The sequence below is a fragment of the Syngnathus floridae genome, chromosome 4 (genome assembly GCF_059516105.1).
Source record: "Syngnathus floridae isolate MCC-2025c chromosome 4, RoL_Sflo_1.0, whole genome shotgun sequence".
In the NCBI taxonomy this organism is placed as follows: Eukaryota; Metazoa; Chordata; class Actinopteri; order Syngnathiformes; family Syngnathidae; genus Syngnathus; species Syngnathus floridae.
Window position 1 is genome coordinate 11710379 of NC_142416.1, and position 24980 is coordinate 11735358.

The 24980-nt window shown below is 38.8% G+C and overlaps 1 long non-coding RNA gene across 2 annotated transcripts in view; it reads left to right on the top strand.

Annotated features, from left to right (window-relative positions):
• LOC148399110 (uncharacterized) overlaps positions 1-8267 on the top strand; it is a 46832-nt gene extending 38565 nt beyond the window's left edge. Inside the window, exons 3-4 of one of the 2 annotated variants that reach the window (XR_015858124.1) lie at positions 861-952; positions 7826-8262. This is a non-coding gene — a long non-coding RNA (uncharacterized LOC148399110). Of the gene's footprint in view, positions 1-860; positions 953-7825 lie in introns of both variants that reach the window. The other variant, XR_015858126.1, reaches the window with a different exon arrangement.
• Positions 8268-24980: the final 16713 nt, after the last annotated feature.

Below are 24980 nucleotides of genomic sequence, written 5' to 3' on the forward strand. Positions count from 1 at the left end.
TTGATTTGGTAGGAGAAAAGGGAGCAAGCAGAGGTGGGCATTCCAAAACTGAAGCTTTTTTATCAAATCTGGGAGCGTCTACTCATTTATTTCATCATGACTTGCCTAGTTCTTTGGTACCTGCTGTATTATATATAAAATAAAAAATTCTATTGAGATTCTATTCAGAATGTTCTATGTATACTTGCAACGTAAAATATTCTGATAACCATGGAGAGATAATTGCCAGAATTATCTAGGGCAGTGGTCTTTGGGGGGAGGGGGTGCAATCCGAGGGACTTCTTCACTGTATATACGCACACAATCTGCTCTATCCCTGATGACTTCATGAGATGCCTGTTGGGTGTTATTGGAGTAAGACAAGTCATTCCACATGCTCTCAAGTAAAGCTCATCAGGGAATTTGAATACAGAGAAAAGAAAATTCACAGCTTTTAGTATGAAGCTAAAATGAACCATTTTTCATGTGGTTCATGAGTTTGAACCAGAGCAAAACGTTTTAATGAGCATGTTCAGAGAAGGTGCATGACTACAGCCATCCAGTTATAGAATGTTATGCTTTGGCAGCAGATCAATGTGATTCTCTGCCTCATTAGTGCTTCCCCGGCTCCTCGCCAACAAATTGCATCAATCCAACTCCCGCTCCTCAATTATAGTCTATTGATTAGCTGACCTGGTGGTGGTTACAATCAGAACGAGGCTAATTCTGTGTAGAGATGCATGTGTCCGACTGTTTGATAGTGAATAATGGTAATTCACCACCTCAATGTAATTTTTGTAAATTACAACACGTTTTAGCAAGTCAAATTTCTTCTGTTGATATTACTTTTTCAGCATCCATCCATTTTTACACCTGTTCAGGGTCACGGGAAGCTGACTTGGGGCAGAAGGAAGCCATGGAGGTCAAACGAATGAACTGTGACATCATCGATCACACACTGTCATTAGAAACGGTATCATTTAATTTTGTATTATATTCACAATATATCATACTATATTGAAAAAAGAAATCCATAGCTGTGAAGGCATCAAATTTCTACTAAGGTTTTAAAGATGAAATATATATATCATAATATAATATATATAAATAATAATATCTTACTTCGAGACTAAGCATGGTAAGTGAGTTTCTAATTCTACAACATATCGCTGGTGTTGGGCATCGTATGTACATAAAAGTGTTGTCAGTGTTAATCAATGTTGTGTAGCTCCACGACACTTCATGATAAGGTGAACTTGTTTCTCAACGACTGTCAATTAACATTTGAATATTACGTAACTGTTGAGTTCAACTGCATTTAGTTTTCATCGAAGTAAATGTAGTTCCATATGCAAGAAGTTTTGTTGTCATAGGCACAGTGGAAAAAACACTCAATGTGACATTGCATCTCATTGCTCAAAATAGCATTCTGTTAACGACAATGTGTGATTAAAATGGTATGAGAAGTGCAAATTACAATGTACAGAGGGGCAGAGCCGCTTGAGAAACGCTACTGTTCAATATGTGCTCAAACACTGATTCACAAGAATAATACATTCAAGTGTGCAAATGTTTTTGAGTAGAAAACTATATGCTAATATCGCTATGCGTGATGAGGAAATCTGAAAAAAACATGCTGTCTTGAAGTGTGCAAATTTGTAAATATAATTGGTGCATTCATTCAAGCAAATGTATGCCGCTGCAACACATAATCTACCACTTTGATTGTGATTAATTGAAATTGGTTGGAAAAGCAAAACATTATTGCACTTGATTCATGAAATTACTTTGTAGCGCCCAAACTATAATTGTGATTTGTTAGTTATGCCCTCCACCCCTAAATCAGGAAGATGTGTATCAAAAGCATTGGCCATGCTATCCGTCTGTGTGGCTTATTCAAGAATAATTAATTATCTTTCAAGCAGGCAGCACATGATTGTTGGCTAGCATTTCTTCCTTACATTTAAAAGGTTCTGAATCTCAACTCAGGCCCTCTTGAGTTGTGTTTGCATGTTTTCCCTGTTCTTGCTTCAGTTTTTTTTAGCCAGCATACAGTCCAAAATGCAACTTAAATATTATAGTGGTACGTGGCACACTAACATGATGTATATTAAAGAGCAACGATTTCAGCTCAATTTGTAGATAGAAAATTAGCAACCAAGGCTCTTTTATTGCACAGACCCATTATTTAAAAAACATTTACTATATGCTAGTGGTTATGTGGTTATTTTCTGCTTAGTCTCAAAGGCTTGGCTGCAGGTGAAGGTTTTGTAGTAAGTTGGTGTATTCCACGAAAAGTTGCACAATAACAATGCTACATCAAAACAAAATAAGTGGTGAGAGGTGGGAACTCGGAGCACAGTGGTCAGCTGAAAACATGCCAGCAAAGAAAGGAAATGGGGCCGGCGTTCTCATACTTCACAGATGATCAGTGATGGAGAACATATGCTGTCATTGCTTTTCCAGGCTGACTGAAGCACTTTTAGGGGCACACGTATACCCCACCCCCCCACACACACACATATATAATTTACACACCAACAAACACATTAAGAAAGACGAAGTAGCAGTAGTCAATGTTTGTGACACATCACAATGGTTATGGGTCAGAGGAGCCTGATCCATGTTGGCCTTTTCCATTTTCCATATTCTCACAGTGAACCTGTTTGCTTCAATTGTGTACCTTCTCTATCAAGGTTGAACTCATCTGCCCTCGTGTCCCATTACGTACCATAATAACCTTTGAAAACAGGAATCCGGGGATAAAATGGATGTTCGTTATCAGTTGTAATGGTTGCACCATCCAGGGTTGGAATCACCCCCAGAGGAAGTTCACTAATACATATCCTCCATTTAAAAAAGAAAAAGCAATGTTTGCACGTTATGTGATACATGTTCTTTCTGCATAGTGGCTGAGGTTTTAAATCTGTGTAATTTCAATTTTTTTGTTACTGATGTTTGGATGACTGATGCTGTGTCGTGTATGCATAGAAATGAGTGTTTCCATTGTGGATGTTTACCCCCAAATTTTCTTTTCAATATTTTGTTTTGCCCTCACTAGCATAAACACGGCCTTCTGATTAATATGCGTATTCATGCTGAATTGCTCAGGGCTCAGGTAACGATTGTTATGCCTCACCAATTTTTTTGAAGCTGAAAGATCAGTCTCCCAAATTCCCAAACAGACGTGTCTGCACAAAAATTAGGATAGGCCAGCGTTTCTGCATTTACCGTCTACAAAGAATAAAGCCTTATATGTGTTAAAGGAGAGATATACTGTACAGTATGTTTCCTATTATTGTTTTTGATTGGATTGACACGTTTGTATTCGGTGTTTAAGTGGACAGAAATGGAAGATTATTGTTGCAAAAGGACCAATTCTGAACAAGTTACATGATCAAAAATGGACATTCACACATTTTGTATGTATGGTTCCTTTTAATGCAGTTGAACTGATAATTATATGTGTGATTAAACGGAAGGATAGATGGCTTCACAGTCATGCAAGCTGTCATATATGTACTGTAGCTGCAATTACTACCACTTATCCTCCCTCTAATTATCATGGCTTGACTATGTCGCAGTCAGCATTGTTTCTGCAGAACTCGTTTCCTTGGCAATGTTTCACAAAGTGGAATCTGGAGTCTGTCTGTCTGTCTGTCCACTCGTCTGTCTGTCTGATTAATGGTTGTTGTGTCAAATGCTCTGATTAAAACTCCTTTTAAGTTGTCCTTGCTTGGGGTTATGGATTTTGCTATATAAAACAGGCAATGTGGCCCCAAATGAAAAAAAAAAGTGGTGTTGGCTTACTAAAATGATTTTACCTATATATTTACTTTTTTTCTTCAGCACAGTGCTTTAGTAGGGGGGAAGCTGCAGTTTGTCACAGCTCACTGGCCACACACCAACAACACGTAAAGGCTGTGTTAAAAAAAAAAAAAAGTCAGTTTTAATTATTTCACACTGCCAACGAATATGCACTTGAAGCTGCGAATTTGTGAGGGTAGATAAGCAAAGTGCAAATAATATAACGACAGAGGCTTTTTTCTCTTTGTAAGATGTGCTGAAAGTGGGCAAGCCGACTGTGTGCTGAGTAATTACAATAAGTCAATTGCTTCTTCTAAGTATATCTTTGTTGTTAAGTGAGGAATTTCTGGGGGGGTTGAACTCCGTGCAACCTGACTATCCTTTGCTAAGCTCACTGCCTTTATTACAACTTCACTTGCTTACTAAACTTAGATCACATTCTCAGCTATTTTTGAAAGTTGCCTGACTTTCAAGATGTATTTCTGCTTTCCTCACACCAAAAAAGCACCCATTTCCGTGAAACTTTCATTTTGAAGGATCAGCTGTCAACTATGGTTTCTCATCGAATGGTTGGTTGTGCATACCTTCTGCAAGCATACTCAGCTTAAATGAATTTGGAGGGGACTCAAGAGCAGCTCTTTGCAGAAGCTGTGCAACTCGCTTTCACAGCAGAATTTTACCACAGTAAGCACAGCTTGATGAGGTCACGCTGGTGCAGGCCTATGGATAGCACCAGATGGGCCCTTGGAAACAAACACAAAAGGTTGAAATAACGGGGACGATATTGAACAAATCAATCTCACTTGACCCACCGTTTTATTAACTTAACTTGGGTTTCAGTTGTTTTAATAATTAATTCATCAGTCAGCAAGTGAATGGGAGGATTGCAAATGATGAAGCAGGTCGACCCTATGGTCGCTGTCTATCTGGTCCAGAGGCTGCCATTTTTTTTCGTGAATCCCACGGGATTCTCGGGATGGGAGCCACTCCCGGCCGTCTAAGCTCAACTCAAGTTGATGAATCAGTTCAGCGGCATAACACTATCACATAAACAATTTTCAAATTTTGGGACGACAGATCCACTGAGCTACATTTTCAAAGTGCAATAATGAACTGTTATAATAACAGAAATCTAACATATGGCACAGCTGTGCTAAAATCACAACAGTCGCATGTCAGCTCAAATGTTTCATTAAAGCTCAGATGACCGATTGAAAGAAAGTAAAACTGCAAGCATTGATCTATTGTTGATTAGGGCTTTATTTGATATTTGTTATTGAGCATTAAAACAAACTAAATGCCTTTTTTATTTTACATTACTTAGGGTTATGCAGCTGTACAAACGCAGACTGTCACCAAGCTGTTAACAAAAAAACAAAAGAACTCTTTATATGTTTGTTTGTCTAACCATACTGTATTGAATAGTAGTTTCTGTAGTTATGCACTCAATACAATACCAAAAAGGCCTGGATGGCAATAAATGAGCCATTCAAACTTGTTGCCAGGTTTACTCAAATCATCATGGTTTTGTGTATTTTAGTTGGCAGCTTGGTTACTTTGTGTTTATCAAAATGACGACACATCGAATATAATTATGGTAGCACTACCGTTTTCATTCTTGGAAGTAGTAAGTGGCGCTATTATAACTCAAACTATCAAAAGAGAACACAAGCCTGCAGAGTATAATCAAAACAACAACTCACTATTGCATACTTGTTAAAGGTAAATAATCTTTGAATCACATGAAGAAAAATGTATGCGAAAAACATATTTTCTTTTACATATTCTACCCAACGCTGTTTCTGTTGTCCCATTTCTACATCCATCCACGAAGCACTGAATTATCCTTCTGTTCTTATTCTGGTTCGTCACAGGCGGTTTTCTTTGTTCTGTACTTTTGTGACCTGAGCATCATATATTCTGTGTGAAGGTATACGCACTGCTAAATGTGAGTATTAGTTTTACTATTTGGCCACCGTTTGATGTCGAAATGTGTATCAATTTAAAAGCAGGAGGCAGATTCGCAGAGGAAGAATAGCTTTCAACAATTTAGTTTCTCATCAAAATGGGAGACAAAATGACTCTTGGAAACTATAAAAGCCCCCTAATGCCATTCTTCAAGTGCTTTACATGCAGACTCAGCCATTAGGCAGTACTTGTAGTATTACTGAATAATTTCATCTCCTTTTTAATGCTTATGTAAAACACTATATAACACAAAAAGGGCTCTAAATACAAAATGTTGCATAATCATTGGTTTTTCAAATTTCCAGGGACACGGGTGCCTGCAGATAAAAGGCTGTGTAATAAAAAAGAGGAGCGATAGATATAGTCCAAGTATGCAGTCAAGGATGCTGTTGTTGTGCAAGATTAAGAGTTGTTTTATGTGAATTTGCTGCTCATCTACATCCTCAGGTCCTCAGTGTTATTGCATAGGAGCGCCCACAGATGATGACGATGATGTTGGCCAAGGCAAAGAATGAGGGAACTAGCATGAGTATGGAGGTCTACGTGAAAACACCTTGACATTCAGTCAGTGAAATCACATTGTAGCCAGTACATTTTCATCTACTTCTATGAAACAAAAACTAGATGAAGACAATGGGGAGTGGTGGTTTTGAGGAGTAAATTTGGTATATTTGCTCTGTTTCAAGATAAACGTTTGGATAAAGTTGGTGCTAAAAAAAAAAAAAAAACATCAGTTTTCTAGTACTACGTATTTTGCATGGTTAGTTTTGAAATTTGTTTGTCCCCTTCACATTTGCACATCTTAATAGCATCACCATTGAATTGACATGAAATATATATCGCTATAAAATGATGCATATCCATCCTAAAGCGTAAAACGTAAAATGACTCTGATCACCCCCCCCCCGTCAAAATTTGCTAAGGAAACTGCATAGTGAGAGGACGCAAACAATTGCATTCTGCCTAGTAACAGATGGTGACACAAATTCACGTACATTATTTACAATATATCGTTAAATATCAGACAATAAGAGATTCCCGCAGTGTTCTTGGCTTGTTGTCTCCTTCAGCTGCTGTCTCTAAATTGATTAATTAATCATATTATGTTCACATTTAATTAGAGGCGTTCTATGAATTCTTTGCTTTTGGCTGGGGACCACTCTAGGGTGCACCACGATTCTCACACAAAGTGAGTTGGCATAATCTCCAGCTAACCCGTGACCCTAATGAAGAGGTGGTATGGAAAATGGAAGTTGCTTAATGAATACAGAGCAGGATTAATAAATGCATTCATGTGGCAAACTGCAAATGATTTATATTGTTAAGCTCCGGCTCGTAATTGTGTGTTTTTTTTTTTTTTTTTTAAATTCTTGGCATGCAATAAATAAACAAAGCTTCTACAAAGTAGCATATTATGAAAGGAACAACAACGCGACATCCATTATTGATTTTGAGAAGTCCTTGGTCATTGTTGGAGGGCTGCCTCCATTAACACTGCAGCTTGATGGAATAAGGAAAGCAAAAGCAGTGATAGAGAATGAAGCATGCAGGTTGTGCGCTGCAGCTCCCATCTGATTGAACAAAGTGCTTACAATGTCCAGGCATGAGACAGTTGTAGACAAGAGGCAGCAAGACGAACAAGTGAGAGCGACCCATAGGAGGAAACTTAATGATTGAATAAACAAGACCTGTGTCTTCTGCTGACCTGTGGCTGAGGTTGCCAGCTACAATATTATTTCACTTATTCAGTGGAATAGAGTGCATTTGCCATGTGTCAACAAAAGAAGAACACAATGTAATGGATAAAGTGATGGTGCTACACAAAGGCTGAGCGATTTGTCTTATGGTTTAAAAAAAAAAAAAAAAATTGCTCTTTTCAAAAATATGATTCATCCACATGTTGGAAATTTGAATATCCACAAATATTTTGCCAAGGTCGCCAAACTTGTTTGTACCACTCTGCATGAAAAAAGACCGTGTGAGAGCGAGACTGTTTACCTTTTGATCCATACAAACAAAAGGGACATGGAAATTCTTGACATTATCTGAAAGACTTTTTTTTTTTTTTCAGCTGCTGGAGGAAGAAAAATCAAAGCTTGTTTGGTGTCAGGAGAAATAAAGAAAATCCAGAAGGGGGAAAAAACAAAACTTGTTTTGAATAATGTCATTCTCATCTGTTTTTCCAGAAGTGAAGGGCTGGGGGGGCAAATAATTTAATGACTAGTCCTAGGCTATATACAGGATTAGCACACCACAGAGCAACAGAACATTCTGGCGCTGTGCTCAAGAGCATCTCGGCACTCTGGAAGTCCTCCACTCACAACCAGTAGTCCATCCAGCCACAACCAGTAAGTAGTCCTATATGTGTAAGCATGTAGTATGTGAAGCCTATATTTTAACCCAGTAGGTATAAATCTCAAAGTTCAATGATTAGTTGTCTATATTTATGCATCAGTCCTGTGATTCACAGGTGGTTAGTGAGGGGTAAAAACGACATTGAAAGTTAACTGTGATGGACGCCAGCTTTCTTATCGTCCTAAACAGGATCAGATATTGCCATTGAATAAAGCACACCATGAACTTCCCATGTCGTGTAGTCTTTTAAAAAGGGTGCAATTATTGTATTTCTCATTTGTTGGCTTCATCAACGAAGTTAATTGCCACATAATTTTTAACTTGCCATAAAGGTGGCAAATTCTGTCAGCACAGTCGAATGGTGCACCTGTCAAGCTCAGCAACAGAACTGCAAACTTCCCGTTAGCATTTATTAATAAAGCATTAGAAGGTTCCTGAGGGAAATGAGCCGGTGACCTTTTCTGCTGCACCAAACAGCCTCCTAAGCTGACATCATTCTCAAGGGACAAAAGATAAAGATATTTCAAGGGCATGAACCAGCAGACCTTCTCAACCTCATTCGATTAGGACCTTTCTTCGTTTTCTTACTTCATACCCGCCCTTTCTCCAACTCAAACAAGCACACACTGTGTATTGTTTCTCAAGATATCACAGGGGCTCGCAGTGACCAGCAACTTTATAACCTGTAACAGGGAAACAGATGTGTGTATGCTTGCAAATGGCTCAACAGGCGAACCAAAGCGGAGAAAAGCAGCTTGAAGCAAAAGATTAGACAACAAGAGACCTAATTAAACTAAGTTCAATAATAAAACAAAATCAAACAACACCATAATGCAAAAACAATAACATAATTACCTCGCTGTATGTATTTCTCCAGTACTTGGGCAAAAACTTTGCTCGATCGCGAGCTCATTAGGAGCTTTAATGTTCAAAAGAGTGGGAACAAATTTGAAACAAAGCATGATTATGATAAGACCTCATGCATGAAGGGATCAGTGCCTTGAGCAAATAAAGAGAGAAGACATAATGTCTGAAGACAACAAAAGATAGAGGACAGATGTTTCATTACATGGTCTCTCTAGGTAATTGATGGCTCTTATGATGTTTAGGAAGCTCAAAAAGATGCGCACATCTACTCTTGGCCATATTTTGCACAAGATTTTTTATGATTTTTTAAAAAATCTGCAACCCCCATCACACAAAGACACAAATCACACACTAAGAATAAACAAAACACACACACAGAAGGAAGGAAGGAAGTGCATGCACAGTGTGTAGTGTCCCTCAGGTGATTACTGAAGGTGTTGAAGAAGACAAATGATGCATCCTGAAGTTGAACCACAAAACACACACACTCTCTTTGAGAGCACCCATGCATCTTGAAGATAGAGTGACAGTGATATATGTGTGCAGGCCTGAGGAAAGCTGATGTTCTCCGGAGATAAAGAACTCACAAAATTGACAATAGCTTGCCATCAAACGTGATGTTGTTATTCACAAGCACTATTTGACATTATGAATAGCAGCCACGTGGATTTTGTGCATCCAGAAGGATCATACATGCCCTTAGTCATGTGATAAATCGATCCAAGCATTTGGTACACCTGCACAATCCGGAAACACGAGATTGCGCTCACCATGAAGGGAAAAAAAAAAAGTTATCAAAATAATTATACAAATATAATCATGAATATTCAATAAAGAAATATTCCAAAATGAAAATTAATACCAATCTATTGATGTCGTTAGATCTATTGTACCTAATAAAGTATAATATTGCTGTTTGTCCAAGCCATTTTTACCATTCAAGCTTCACACTATACTTTTTACTACAATATACCATTCTAACTAATTTGCATGCCACATCTAATCCAGGTTCAAAAATATAATTATTGACGCTGAGCTGGAAACTAATGTACTTTGATCAAAGCTTCAGAATGAGTTATATGTGAGGCAACTCATTCCAGTTTTGCTTCTTAATACATTCTCCATGGAAACACCAACAAGGGGGACCATTGTGGTGTGTAAATAATGCATGAAGACATGAAAAATGGATAGATCACCACAAACACCAAAGGCAAGATGTTGGGTGTTAGTGATGTGCATTCCAGTTCTGTTAGGTGAACTGAATCTTTAGAATCAGTTTTCTCAAAAGATTCGTTCAAACGACCCCCCCCTTACCACACACACACACACACACACACACACACACACACACACACACACACACTGATCCGTTTTTTTTTTTGTTTGCTTTGTTTTTTTGTTTTGTTTTTTTCTACAACATCCCGTGGAAACGACCCATACACGTCAATACAATACAACAGTGTTTCCCACCCTTTTTTCATTCACGGCACACCTTTTCATTGGAAAAAATCTCGAGGCACACCACCAACAAAAATCTGTTAAGTGTTACACCAGCTTCTATATTAAAATCAGTTATATTACAACAACAGGTGTAAAGTTCTATTCCTATATATATATATATATATATATATATATATATATATGGATAGTCGAATAATTGAATAAAAATAAATACTAAATATTCTTTAAATTGTATTTCTTTTGTGAATGAAAGTGACAGTTTTTGAAAAACGGTTTTAGACAGTGTAAGGAATATGTAAGCCAGAATGTAGATTTACGATTTGCCAAGGAAAGAAAGAACCACTAACTGAAACACCACTTCTTATATGCACGTTTTCTCCAAGCTAACGGCTAACTTTATTACATGAAGGGATGCGTCGTTATGCAACAACAGGGAGATTATGCTTCTCTTAGGGTAATCTTGATTTTATAACACTTGTAGTAGTTTTTGAATAACATGTATGCATATATACGCCTAAATATTGTTATCCAATATATCTACTGCAATTTCACATTAGATTGCTGGTTTGAAATTTACTTTTAATATTATTATTATTTTCAAATAAACATTTATGTTAAAACTTGTCTGGTGTTTCATTCCTTGTTTTTTTTTATTCGCCAATTAAAACATAAAAATCAGACATTTGGTTAACTGCTTTATATGACAATATGTGTAGGTACACCTCATGGACACTTAATAGGTACACTACAAGAGGTAAAAAAAAATTTAATAAATAGATAAAGGGTTAATTGCACAATAAAAGCACATTTTTGTATAAAATCTCTCTTGGGATCGAACTAAGACCTTACCAAGCAAGAGGCCGCTTCATTATCCAGTCGGCTATTTCAACCTGGAAGTCAGTGGTCGTCTGCACTGATTTGTACTAGTGATGTGCACGAGGGACTCACATGGACACTCCATTAGGTACACCACCATTTTCAAGTGTACCTAATAACAGGCCACTTTATTAGGGAAATATCATGGTCAAAGGTCACAGGTGTAAAGCTCTAGTCCTCGGGGCCGCATTCCAACATGTTTTCCAAGAGTCCCTCGTTAAGTGCACCTGCGTGAAAAGTTTTTGGTCATTTTCGCGTTCTACAGGAGCTAAAACTTTTCACGCAGGTGCACTTAACGAGGGAATCACACGGACACTCCATTAGGTACACCGCCATTTTCAAGTGTACCTAATAACAGGCCACTTTATGAGGGAAATATCATGGTCAAAGGTCATAGGTGACAAGCTCTAGTCCTCGGGGCCGCATTCCAACATGTTTTCCAAGAGTCCCTCGTTAAGTGCACCTGCGTGAAAAGTTTTTGGTCATTTTCACGTACTACAGGAGCTAAAACTTTTCACGCAGGTGCACTTAACGAGGGAATCACACGGACACTCCATTAGGTACACCGCCATTTTCAAGTGTACCTAATAACAGGCCACTTTATTAGGGAAATATCATGGTTAAAGGTCACAGGTGTCAAGCTTTAGTCCTTGGGGCCGCATTCCAAAAGAGTCCCTCGTTAAGTGCACCTGCGTGAAAAGTTTTTGGTCATTTTCACGTTCTGCAGGAGCTAAAACTTTTCACGCAGGTGCATTTAACGAGGGAATCACATGGACTCTGCATTAGGTACACACTTTATTAGGGAAATATCATGGTCAAAGGTCACAGGTGTCAAGCTCTAGTCCTCAGGGCCGCATTCCAACATGTTTTCCAAGATTCCTTCGTTAGAGCTTGACACCTGTGACCTTTGACCATGATATTTCCCTAATAAAGTGGCCTGTTATTGGTACACTTGAAAATGGCGGTGTACTTAATGGAGTGTCCAAGTGACGTCACAGATCAAACAGTGAATTAGGAGGTGGGGGTGAGGGCGGGTGTGGCACTTTTCACTTTCACTTAGCTTTTTCCCTATGATAAAACGTTTTAGGTCCCAATGGGATTTGAACCCGGGTCGCTGGAGTGAGAGTCCAGAGCACTAACCAGTACACTATGGAACCCTCGCTTACAGTGCATGGAATATATATGGTTTTATGGAGCAGCTCAGAAGCAAATATTTACAATGTTTATATGGGGCAGCACACGAGCAACTGGGTTGCAATTTTTCTATGATAAAATATTTCAAGTCTCACTGGAATTCGATCCCAGGTCGCTGGGATTGCAGTCCAGAGCACTAACCACTACACTATGGAACCCTCACTCACATTGCATGGAATATATATGGATTTATGGGGCAGCTCACAAACAAATATATACATGGGGCATCACACGAGCAACTGTGTTGGAAATTTATCTATGATAAAATAATTTAGGTCTCACTGGGATTTGAACCCGGGTCGCTGGGGTGAGAGTCCAGAGCACTAACCACGACACTATGGAACTCTTCCTCACAATCTATGGAATATATATGGTTTTATGGACCCTAGCTCTAACTCTAAGCCTAAGTCTAACCCTAACCCTAGCTCTAACCTTAACACTAATCCTAGCTCTAACCCGAACCCTAACCCTAGCTCTAAACCTAACCCTAGCTCTAACCCTAACCCTAACCCGAGCTCTAACCCTAACCCTGGCTCTAACCCTAACACTAACCCTAGCTCTAACCCTAACCCTAGCTCTAACCGTAGCTCTAATCCTAACCCTAGCTCTAACCCTAACCCTAGCTCTAACCCTAACCCTAGCTCTAAACCTAACCCTAGCTCTAGCCCTAGCCCTAACTCTAACCCTAGCTCTAACCCTAACCCTAGCTCTAACCCTAACCCTAGCTCTAACCCTAACCCTAGCTCTAAACCTAACCCTAACCCTAGCTCTAACCCTAGCTCTAATCCTAACCCTAGCTCTAACTCTAACCCTAACCCTAACCCTAGCTCTAACTCTAACCCAAACCCTAGCTCTAACACTAACCTTAGCTCTAACCCTAACCCTAGGTCTAACCCTAACCCTAACCCTATTTCTAACCCTAACCCTCGCTCTAACCCTAACACTAACCCTAGCTCTAACCCTAACCTTAGCTCTAACCCTAACCCTAGCTCTAAACCTAACCCTAGGTCTAACCCTAACCCTAACCCTAGTTCTAACCCTAACCCTAGCTGTAACCCTAACCCTGACCCTAAGGCTAACCCTAGCTCCACCCCTAACCCTAGCCCTAACTCTAACCCTAACCCTGACCCTAGCTCTAATCCTAACCCTAGCCCTAACTCTAACCCTAACCCTAGCACTAACCCTAACCCTAGCTCTAATTCTAACCCTAACCCTAGCTCTAACCCTAACCTTAGCTCTGACCCTAACCCTAGGTCTAACCCTAACCCTAGCTCTAACCCTAACCCTCGCTCTAACCCTAACACTAACCCTAGCTCTAACCCTAACCCTAGCTCTAACCCTAACCCTAAACCTAGCTCTAACCCTAAACCTAGCTCTAACCCTAACCCTAACCCTAGCTCTAATCCTAACCCTAGCTCTAATCCTAACCCTAGCTCTAACTCTAACCCTAGCTAGTGTTCTAACCCTAACCCTAGCTCGAACCCTAACCCTGACCCTAAGGCTAACCCAAGCTCTACCCCTAACCCTAGCTATAACCCTAACCCTAACCCTAGCTCTAACCCTAGCTCTAACCCTAACCCTAAACTTAGCTTTGACCCTAACCCTAGGTCTAACCCTAGCCCTAACCCTAACACTAACCCTAGCCCTAAGCCTAGCTCTAACCCTAGTTATAACCTTAGCTCTAACCCTAGGTCTACCCCTAAGCCTAGCTCTAACCCCAGCCCTAAGCTTTAGGCAGGTGTATGGTTATATGGGGCAGCACACGAGCAACTGTGTTGCAAATTTTCTATGATAAAATATACTATGTCCCAATGGGATTTGAACTCGAGTCGTTGGGGTGAGAGTCCAGAGCACTAACCACTACACTCTGGAAGCCTCACATAAGTTACCTGGAATATATATGGTTTTATGGATCAGCTCACAAGCAAATAGTTATAATGGTTACATGGGGCAGCAGACTAGCAACTGTGTTGCAAATGTTCTATGATAAAACATTTGAAGTCCTAATGGGAGTTGAACCCGGGTCATTGGGGTTAGAGTCCAGAGCACTAACCACTACACTATGGAACCCTTGCTTACATTGCATGGAATAAATATGATTTTATGGATCAGCTCACAAGCAAATAGTTAAATAGGGTAGCACACAAGGAACTGTGTTGCAAATATTTCTTTGATAAAATACTTTAGGTGTCATTGGGATTTGAACCCGAGCTGCTGGGGTGAGAGTGCAGAGCACTGCCCACTACACTATGGAAGCCTCGCTCCCAGAATGGAATTCATATGGTTTTATGGAGCAGCTCACAAGCAAATAGTTAAAATGGATATATGGGGCAGATTCCTTTGAACGAATCTTTTGAATGAACTGATTCTAAAGATTCAGTTCACTTAAAAGAACTGGAATGCACATCACTAGTTGCTGTGTGCTTTTACTAACAGTGACACTGACGTAAAGTTCACTTTCACTTAGCTTTTTCCGTATGATAAAACATTTGAGGTCTCACTGGGATTTGAACCCAAGTCGCTGGGGTGAGAGTCCAGAGTACTAACCACTACACAATGGAACCCTGACTTTCTTTACATGGAATCTATATGGTTTTATGGAGCAGCTCACAAGCAAATAGTTATAATGGTTATATGGGGCAGCACACGAGCAACTGTGTTGCAAATGTTTCTATGATAAAATGTTTGAGGTCTCACTGGGATTTGAACCGAGGTCATTCAGGTGAGAGTCCAGAGCACTAACTACTACACTATGGAACCCACACTCACATTAAATGGAATATATATGGTTTTATGGAGCAGCTCACAAGCAAATAGAATGGTTATAGGGTGCAGCACAGAAGTGACTGTGTTGCAAATTTTTCCATGATAAAACATTTTAGGTCTCACTGGGCTTTGAACCCAAGTCACTCGGGTGAGAGTCCAGAGTACTAACCACTACACAATGGAACCCTCACTTCCATTACATGGAATCTATATGGTTTTATGGAGCAGCTCACAAGCAAATAGAATGGTTATATGGGGCAGCACACGAGCAACTGTGTTGCAAATTTTTCTATGATAAATTATTTTAGGTCTCATTGGGATTATGAACCCGGGTCGCTGGGGTGAGAGTACAGAGTATTAACCACTACACCAAGGACACTACTTTAAGGAAATCACTTTAGGGAGTGATTCGTTCACTCGTTCACGGAAAAGAAATTCGTTATTTTGAACGAATCGTTCACTCACGAGCCAACACCATTGAGTGTGCATGAAAGCACCTTCTAATAGTGGAGGTCCACGTCATTTCTACCTACCTCAATTCATCAGCATCTAACAGAAACAAAAGGAGGCATTGTGTGTTGCTTTTGTGAACAATTACAAGGGCATGCTGATTTTTGTTTTCTTTCGTTGTGTTTCTTCTCTCAGCAAATCCTGGATAAAATACTGAAGTCTCTTTATGCTGTTACATACTAGGGTTAGCTAAATTGTTTACCTGCATGGGTTGTAGCACAATCAACTGAGGGTAATGAAGGAATAAAAAATCCAAACACAACTGCAGTTTTCAAACAGCTGTTACTTTGTTTGTTGGCTTGTAAGCAATTCAAAACATTACAATTTTCAGGCAGCAATTTAGCACAGTGCAGCACGATGCAGGATGCACACTGATGCACACTGATGCTTTTGATGTCTGGCTTTAAACAATTTCACTTTGTCCATGTTAAATTCAGATATACTATTTATAATGTAAGAGTGGAATTGTTAACAAATTGCAATGACTACATTTATTGAGTAAGAAAAGAACAAACAACAATGAATAAAAACAACAAATAGGAAACCTTTAGAATGCACCACACAATGCACCACACTTTTCCTGTTTCTAAAAAAAATATAATTTAGTGGAAGGCTTAACTCCATCTCATTCATGCAAATTATTCTACCTTATTTCCATGCAAGTACATCTTGTTTATTGAGAATCCAACTGAGATTAGTGGGCTTTTCAACATAGAGGTGAAGTGACGAACAATCTGCATATTGAGAACAGCAGAGCAAGAATTCCCTTCTCGCTTTAATGCACTAATAATTTAATGAGCAGCGGCAGTGACCCATCAATGACCCTCCTTTTTTAAAACCTCTTTTATTTCCCTCCCAGCTTCCTCCTCTTCCTGCCTCTTTTGCTAACACATTCAAAGCACTAATAGCCTTGGCCAACAATTGTCAGGAGATGTTTGTTTGAGGGTGAATGTTTAAAACTGGTGCAGTTAGCCTGCATTTCCGTTTCCCTTCCATTTTAAGGCTTGCAGGCTTCATGGCTTCTGATGAAACCGGTTCACGAGAAAGTAAGGCCCTTGCAGTGACAGGCAGAGGCAATACATTTCAGTATTGCCTCACACTCAATAAGTATTTAGCTCCAAAGGCCTGAAAATACTCTTAAGTTGGAAAAGAGGTGAACAACTTCTCAAACTTAAGATGAACTTCCATGTATCTATATGCCGTACATTGTAGAATAGACAATGATTTGATAGATTCTTTTCCTAATGATGTCTTTATTGAGTTCCATTATTCAAGCCTACGAAGATCTTTCCACTGCAACTCTCTGATGCATATAATTGCACCATCGCTTTTGGGAGTAGTGCAGATCTGCCTAATAGAATACACAATTGAGCTGTGCCGTTTGCTGCGCTGGCACATTTACGTTTCGAGTCACGCTCTCACAGAAGCCGGGAAAATATGATTGCAGGAGTTCAATGATGTAAAGGACAGCTTGTAATAAAATGGCGGGGCATGAATATACGTATGATGTCATTGGGAATACACATATGCGGGAAGTGAATTCAGCAGAGTCCACTAGACCAGGCAGGGTTGATTGCAGTAAATGAGCACATTTAATTAGTTTGCACCACACCTACCTCATTGGGAAGTGAGTGAGGAATTAGGGTCTGGAAATAAATATAAAGCTTTCACGATTGTTTTTATTTTGCCCAATTAAACTAAACACATCATTGAACTATATGTCAAATCGGCACAAAAAGTTCAATATAGTTTTATATACAATGTACAACAGCAAAGGCACGTGTCAAGCATCCACATGTGGTAGTAGGCGTAGCTTAAATGTGTATTGAGATGCGTGACTAATTGCCTCTCACTTTACATTTAGTTATTCAGTTATATAGGTGCCCACATATACCTAGTCTATTGAAGGGGAGAAGAGAAACAACAAAAACAAATATTCAGCATCCCAGGCGGAGGGGGTGTAAACACTGAAGGAAGCCAACAGTCAGCTGGCTTTTGTTGCACAAGCCGTTTTACTGGAAGGCGAACCCTATTACCCTCAGCAAATCCTAACTGCGCCTCTTGAGAAATCACTGAGGGCTGCAAATGTCTTGTCAGACCTGTGTACAGCTTGTCCGCCTTAAGTATTAACACAATTTAATTTTTTAGACCCAAACAATGATTCCCTCAGAAAAAGGAAGAACTTAATTGAATTTTGTGACGGTATTTGAAATCATGCGCATGTGCCGCAGGAGCCACATTGCTCTGACATGCAATATGTAAGCAATATGTTTTTGGAAAATTCCTCAATGTCATTGTCACATGCTTTTCTGTCTTTTAATGTTTGCATTGAAACAAATAATGGTGTAATCCTTCTAAACAAGCAGCAAATTCTTTTCTCAAAATGGATTAAACTCTGTATCTAATGTACTCATTTTGTACCGCAAGTAATCATGTTAGGTAGGTTGGCTCATAGACTAATCTTAGAACTGCTAGATATGTTCGACCTGTATGGGGAACAACAAGTACAGATGGCCAGTGGGAGTAGATGGCTCCATGCTCCAAAGCAACACACGTGTACACACACACACACACACACACACACACACACATGCACGAACACACACACACACACACACACACTCATGCGCAAGCCATCCAGGGCCTCTGTGCCACATGGTCATTTATTCCCACTAGTCCGCAAATCCCAGCCCTAAATGAGCATAAAGATGCATGTCACTGAAAGTCATAGTCATAGTTATTGAGTACATACTCAATAACCAACGACATTAGGCACACTTCCACTTTCTGTTCCAAAGCAGTGAAACTACATGGGGTACAGTCCAGTTCGCCACCATTGCAAAATTCAGTTCTAAACTAAATTCCTAATATAATTACACTGTCAAAATGCTGTCACTCTCACTTCATGCACATCTGGATGAAAGGCAATAGAATAACACACAAAATAAGCACAACATATTACAATGTGATTTGATGAGATTTCACATTGGGACACACAGGTAAATTAGATTTTGCACCTTCATTTAAATGACGTTTTATTTCGCTTCCTTATGCACAATCCAGATCAGATCAAAATTAAAATTGGTATCTGTTTCTCCGTGTAATAAGTGAAGAAAAACTGGACACATATAGTATTTAAAGTCAGATTGGAGAATTGAAAAGCAAATGATTATACAATCCCATTCAGTTTGTCATTTGTCATTTTCATTACACTACAATACAAACATAAAAAAATAATCTCCAACATTGTTTGCATCCATTGTTCCAGTAAAATAAATCTATGGAAAGAAACCTTCATATGTCATTAAAATGTTTAAAATTTCTATATATATTTAAAACTGTTACATACAGTATATCCACACTGGATTCACCCTCATGCAGTGATCCTGAAAAAGAAAAGTTACTCACCCTGCCCCAGTTTCCCCTATAGATCATCAAACTTTTGTTAGGCTATTAAGACCATTACCATCGTAATCCCCTAATTATAAATCCTTTCTGAGTACTTAGCCCCCGTGAACATTGGGTCCTTTAATTAAAGAGTCTGCGGTGAATCCACTATATGAATTAACTCAATTAATCTACGACGATATCCCTTGAATTAATTTGACACGGTTGTTTGTGACGCAAGATTCTATTAGATTTTTCTATTGAGGTTTGGCTTGTTAAGTCAGATCATATATATACATATATGCTCTCCATTGCCAAGGCCACCCCAAACCCTACATTTTTCACTTCCTTTTGCTTGGGTCCCCAGAGAGTGCTGCTGCACAGCTTGTATTCTTTGTTTATACGGTACCTGGCAGCTCAGCCACGGGCTCTCTTGCAGTTTTTAAATTCCGAAGGTATAGTGGCTCTCTGCTCGTGTTATTTATCACTCGAATGAAATAAGACTTCTTATTGCTTCAGAAAATTTTAAATTGCTTTAAACATTATTTTGATTCATAATCCGTGCAACTCGATTGACCCCCCCAAAAAAGTGAACGAGAGGACAAAAAAAAAATAAGACAAACAACTGGGACGATGTGGTGGCACAGTATAACTGGTGATGTGGCTGTGTATACCCATATATACCCATTTCACGATAAAGACGTTTAATTTCCTGTTTCTATTGATGTTACAATATTTTGGACTTTATTTTAAACTGTAAACACTTCTTTTTAAATTTGGATTTTTCAGTATTTCATGTATAAAAGTCAAAATTTCCAGGTAAGTTTTATGAACCCTTCAGAATTAACTTATCTAATTGCTTAAATACTGTAAAAGTTGTTTGTACTATAACAAAGTTAGAAGGACAATATCCTGTAGCAAAATATTCCCCACTGCCCCACAAAGGTAAAGGCTACGTCTGCTGCTCAGCATGCAGCTGTTCAATATTTGGCAGAAGCTGTGGCCCAACACTGAGCAGATTAGTTGGATTTCCATCAGCTCCGAAACATAGCCTCCTGGTCCGAGACACACAGTAGCACCGGCTGTCCGGACTAACTGACGGCTGGCTCAGTGTGCTGCAGCAGGTACAAGCCATGAAAAAGTAAATCAGATATATTCACAACTACTATATTCAGTAAAATGCTTTCAGCACAGCTCTTTGTGCAGTTTTTTTTTTTTTTTTTATCACTTTCAAGCACTTTGACACTAAGAACATCTGCATTCTTTCACCATTGGACCTTCAAATACTTTACATCTTCATGAGTGGACATACTGAATCAATGATGCGGATATGTAAGTGTCACATATTTACTATATGTATTATCTCTATCTAATCGATCTGTCGTAATCGCAGTCACATTGCACTATCCATAGTGTGTTACTACTATTAGATGGTGTATTACTGTTATTGCAGTTTGGTTTTATTGGAAAACAATTTATTTCCCTGGTAAGATCTTGCTTCATGGTTTTCATTGGGGGACTACTAAAAATAGCACTCCCAACATATTGGCAAATAAAACATATTATTTGTATTCTTGTTCAAATGCCAGTTTTTGCAATAATAAACAAGAGACTCAAGATAATTTTAAAGAAAAATTAAAGTTTAACTAAAAAAAAAAAAAAAACACTGCTATTGCAGCATATAACCTGTACCGCTCAACGGAAAAAGGATACTATGAAATATTTGTTAAGAGTACTAGTAGAAATAGCTTGATGTCTCATAATTAGGGAAATTACTGTCTTTAAAATTGACCAGTCACATTCAAATACGTGTTAAATCGGACTCAGCACACATATGCCAAATAAAATTCTAATGTTTTAGTAGGCTTTCCCTGACAATGTTTGGTTCTTGCAGAAACCTGAATGTTTTGTGCTGCCTCTGACTAGTATTTGGAATTTTTCACAATTCCCTCCCCACTGACTAAAGCCCCAATTTCAGCTGAAAAAAACAGCCTCGAAAGCATAATTTTGCCAAAAATGTGCTTCCCTGTAGATATGGTGTTCTTTTGATGAAGTGCAGTGTTGTGTTTGCGCCAAACAGAACTTTTGGAATAATATCCATGAAGTTCATTCTTGGTTTTATTGGGCTATAACATATTTTCTCGCATGAGTTTGACAGATCTTTATATATTTTTTGCATTGATGGACTCTGATGTTTTTCTCTGTAAGATAAGCTTCCATCTTTCCACCATACCCTCACCAACCTGCATGCCTCTTGGCTAGCGTTCAACACAAGCAGATGGCTCCAACAGTTAACAAGAAAAAAAGCACCTTTTTTACTATTGGGTTCAGATAGCCAGCCTGCGGGCCACAGCTGGCCTTTTGAAATGAGACTTTTTGTGACAACGATGATCTTTCGGAAGCATCATGCTGTGATGTCTCTGCCTGCTTTTGCTTTTCAGCAGCTCAAAGTTGAGCTTGCTCCTGGCAGCACTGCAGCACATTTAATTTTGCAGTCAGCAAAACTAACAAAATTGGAACGCACTTGAATAAGTCACTCACGTCTTCATTTCTCTGCCAAATATGAGTCAAAAATGACATGTTAACATGTGACATGAAGTGTAACTGATTTGCATTTGTGCTATTACAGTGATGCATTCCTTTGTCATTTTACAAATCCATCGTGATATGATTATGACTAGTCAAAAAGATCGAGAATAATCTTCTCTCCATCCTCACCATTATTACAATTAAATTAGCATATTTCACCATCGTGCAACCCACCGGAGAGGCACACGATCGACGTGGCAGAAGCATAAACTGACTCGCAGCTTTCCACCCCTGATCGTGTGTCTGTGTGTATTTTAAGAGTTTTATCAGAACTCAATAACTTGTTTTCATTTAAAGGTCAAGGAATATCACTGAAGTGTTGTTTCTGAAAAGCCATCCTGGGGACAAGGTATCAGCAAACCATCTGTTGGAGAGGTTTCATTGTCATTTAATTTCAGGAACATTTGCTTGCAGCAGCACGACACAATAAATTAGATTCTCATATTTGCTTTTGTCATTAACAGAAAGAATGTGACTCCTGATAATAATTTTAAAAAACTAGGATAGCATTTTCCTTTGTTTGTCCTGTAAGTAAAAACATAACCCAAATTGTAATATAATAATAATATAGGTCTCCTCTTCCAATTAGTGGATCTGAACATCAGCTCAAATATAAAATTATACACCATTTTCTAAACAAGGCTGTCATTTCTCTTTTGAAATGATTTAAGCAATATAATGTGATCCCCTTAAATAAATTGATTACTTAATTGATTTCCCTATATTGTAAAAGAAGCACTTTCATATTCCACTCATCTTTACGATTGATCTTTATGGTCTCCTGTCTCCTTTCTTTTCGCCCAACAATGTCCTCAAGGAATACTTTTGTAAATGAAAGTTTGTTTTGCGAATGAGCATCTCTTATTGAATCAAATGAGGTATGGACTCAAGAAGGGAGAAAGGAAAAGGTCAGCAGACTGCGAGCATTTAATGAATATTGAATCTACTGCTACTCGCGCATAAATACGCAAAGAGCAATGGAACAAAGCAAATATAAATGAAATGCTTTCATGGAGAGACAGCATCAATTGTAATGAGAAAGACCCTATGCAGCAAAGGTGTGGATGCAGCAGAATGAAAAGGTTTGAAGAGATTTATAAATTGCAATTGATGTTTATAATGTCATTTTGGACACTCTTTCTGCATCTGCTGGTGAAGACATCTGTGATTTTAGTGAGACACCCATAACCCCCTGAGCAGCCTAAAACAGCCTTCCTTTCTGCAGCCACGCAGGCTATGTGTATAAAAATTTATTAATTTTCTTTATGGAATTCAGAACATTCAGAGAAACAGACAGACTGATGTGAAGAGAGGGCTGAAAATAAAGTTAGAATCCACCGTGGTGCGTCAAAGGCTGATCGGATTGGAGTACTGTTCTATTAAATCATGTTTCCTTGGAAACGTTCCACTCTTTCACCTGCAGTGGTAAAGGTGAAGCATCTTTCCTCTTGGAAACAAAATTACTAACACGAGGCAACTGTGCTTTTTTATCTTGTTTAGTTCTTGGTGATCATTTCGGACAACAATCTCTACCTTACATCTAATATTTTTTACTGTGGTGGAGGTTTTATTTGTCAAAAAAAAAAAAAAATTACCTTTTTCACCCAAGGACACGTCAAACTGACAAGTAAAAGAGATGAAAACATTAAACATCAAAAGCAAGAGAAAGTTAATCTGAAGTCATTAAATATACATCGTACATTTAAAATGTATGCAATGTTTTCAAGTAGCAGGTTAGTTAAGATGGCTGTTGGTACCTTGTGAAAAGTAGGATGAAAGGTTTTGGAAAGTTAAAAAGCTAATCTGAGACAAGCTAAACTTAAAGTAAATGTTATGTCTGCCTCTGCTGCTTGCTGCAGTTGAATTAGCACTGGCAACAAGATGATCACAGCTAATTTATTGCAAACGCTTGGTCTTAATGACAGTGTTTGTTCAAGGCTTGTGATTGAATATATCTTTTATTCTATTATGGCTGTCTCTTGCACAACACATCTTGCTGATAAAACACAAGCTGGATCAGTGTCTGTCTTGCATTATTTCTTTGCTTTTCTCATTGTCCCCTTTAGCCTGTTTTTGCTCTCAGTCTCAGTGCACTCAGTTGAATTCTTGCCAATACGCTGGTGTCAACAAACATTGTTTATGTCACGACGCGGTGGATTATTTGCTGTCTTATAACTTCCCTTCATAAAATGTTTCTGTGTATACACTTTTGCTGGCACGGTATACGGTAATAGTGCGAGCACCCAACCATTCAGTTGCAAAATACCAACCACATCACTCTAGATGTTTCCTTTGGAGGAAGTGACATGATTGATGATTACTGTTGAGTCATTCTACAAGGATTTGATGGAGAGTAAAACAAAAAGCATACCAACATCAAAACTAAGATGTATTTTGGTGCATGGTCTTGTGGGGTTATGTGGGAATGAACGTTCTTTCATTACTCTTCCGTACATGACAATCTAATCACAACTTTATTTAAATCGCATTGCCTGGATATATGTTTATTCGTTAGAACATTAAGTAGACTTTTGCAATCGAATGATATTCAGTACAAGGGCTGAATCCAAAAACATTTCCAAAGTTAATTTGACATATGGTATGACTTAATGTTTCTCAAAAGGGGAAGCAAAAAAAATTGAGCTGATATTGTTGCACAAGTAGGAACACCTTCTTGTAACTGGGGATGTGGCTGCGTTCAGAATTGACCGATCACATTCAAAGTCATGTTAAATGGAAGTCAGCACACACCTGCCACCTTTTCAAGACACTCAGATTAACCTCACTTTCGTTTTAGTTGTTCCCTAACATCTTGAGCCTGCTTAGAGGTGAGGGACTGGAAAGGGCAAAATAGCATAACAGCCTTTTCAGTTTATTTGACAGCAGCAGAGATACTGAGGCTAGTGTCATGCTTCCCGATTTACCCCTGCTGCATCCTAAATCTTTTTTACCTGCTGTAATCCATCATTAAAACCAGGCTTTTACAAAATCTGGAAAAGTATCTATAATCACTGTGCGGAACAATTAAACCCTGTGTTCACTGACACTTTAATCCCTCCCTAAATAACCCATGTAAAGCCCATATCCAGTGGAAAATCTCTCCAACTGTACCAATACCAAAACTGCCAAGACCTACATGACATACAAGTAGATTTGGGGAGCCAGGTAGGGAGGTAGATCATGGAGAATGATGCAATAAGTCACATTTAATTTAAATCAAG